Source organism: Sinocyclocheilus anshuiensis, unplaced genomic scaffold (assembly GCF_001515605.1).
Source record: "Sinocyclocheilus anshuiensis isolate Anshui unplaced genomic scaffold, SAMN03320099.WGS_v1.1 scaffold300, whole genome shotgun sequence".
Taxonomy (NCBI): Eukaryota; Metazoa; Chordata; class Actinopteri; order Cypriniformes; family Cyprinidae; genus Sinocyclocheilus; species Sinocyclocheilus anshuiensis.
In genome coordinates this window covers 577,957-579,865 of record NW_015557379.1, presented here as the reverse complement: position 1 = coordinate 579,865, position 1,909 = coordinate 577,957, and positions in this window count along the sequence as shown.

Genomic DNA, 1,909 nt, shown 5'->3' with positions numbered 1-1,909 from the left:
TGTTAATAAGTGAGTCGTTGCGATTGAACCGAATCATTTAAATGGTTGATTCATTCAGGAACGAAACACCGTCATGTTGCTCAGAGACGCAAAACAGTGCTGTGGCTTTGTTTGGAACCGTTTTTGTTGGCGACATAGAGCAAAAATAGGCAATATGGTCTCTAAAACGTAAGTCTCTTAATATTAACTTCTTGTTTATTGAAGAAATTAATAATAAAACATAATAAGGAGAATTTTGTGTTGAACAATAAAAGTGAAGTAAAGACTTTTTGACCTTTGTTGAAGAGTAAATATGGATTTATGCATTGTGTATCTTGCTCTTTAATATCAAAACAGTCATCAAATACATGAAAGCATACATTTCTTTTTGTCTTTGCTGAATTGTGTGTGTGTGTGTGTGTGTGTGTGTAAAAGTAAAAAAAAAGTAAAAAGGTTATATTATTATTTTTTATTAATATTATTAAAGGACTGTAAAATTACATAACAGTCAAAAATGATGCCATTTCATGAAATGAGATAAGTGGCCTACAACTCTGCTGGATTTCATTATGTCCTATCAAGGTTAGATTGCTCCTCCCATTCTTATCACTGGCACAGCCAGGCGCCAGAACAGACACAAATAGACACAAATAAACTACTAGCTGTTTAACACAGGTCAGCATGGCCTTCGAAAAACATAACCACTTACTGCCCACACGGAAATGTAATATATGACATATATCAAGATCACTGTATCAAGATCACTGTATCAAGAGTGATCTTGCCATATAAGGTGCATCTGGGCAAAATAAGATAGAACTTTATAACATATAACATTTCCATAATAAAATTATGTACATATGTTAATATGTGACTCTGTTAATAAGTGAGTCGTTGCGATTGAACCGAATCATTTAAATGGTTGATTCATTCAGGAACGAAACACCGTCATGTTGCTCAGAGACGCAAAACAGTGCTGTGGCTTTGTTTGGAACCGTTTTTGTTGGCGACATAGAGCAAAAATAGGCAATATGGTCTCTAAAACGTAAGTCTCTTAATATTAACTTCTTGTTTATTGAAGAAATTAATAATAAAACATAATAAGGAGAATTTTGTGTTGAACAATAAAAGTGAAGTAAAGACTTTTTGACCTTTGTTGAAGAGTAAATATGGATTTATGCATTGTGTATCTTGCTCTTTAATATCAAAACAGTCATCAAATACATGAAAGCATACATTTCTTTTTGTCTTTGCTGAATTGTGTGTGTGTGTAAAAGTAAAAAAAAAGTAAAAAGGTTATATTATTATTTTTTATTAATATTATTAAAGGACTGTAAAATTACATAACAGTCAAAAATGATGCCATTTCATGAAATGAGATAAGTGGCCTACAACTCTGCTGGATTTCATTATGTCCTATCAAGGTTAGATTGCTCCTCCCATTCTTATCACTGGCACAGCCAGGCGCCAGAACAGACACAAATAGACACAAATAAACTACTAGCTGTTTAACACAGGTCAGCATGGCCTTCGAAAAACATAACCACTTACTGCCCATACGGAAATGTAATATATGACATATATCAAGATCACTGTATCAAGATCACTGTATCAAGAGTGATCTTGCCATATAAGGTGCATCTGGGTAAAATAAGATAGAACTTTATAACATATAACATTTCCATAATAAAATTATGTACATATGTTAATATGTGACTCTGGACCACAAAACCTTAAATCTTAAATCGCACAGGTATATTTGTAGCAATAGCCAACAATACATTGGGTCGAAATTATCATATTTTCTTTTATGCCAAAAATCATTAGTAAAGATCATGTTCCATGAAGATATTTTGTACATTTTCTACCGTAAATATATAAAAACTTAATGTTTGATTAGTAATATGCATTGCTAAGCACTTCATTTGGA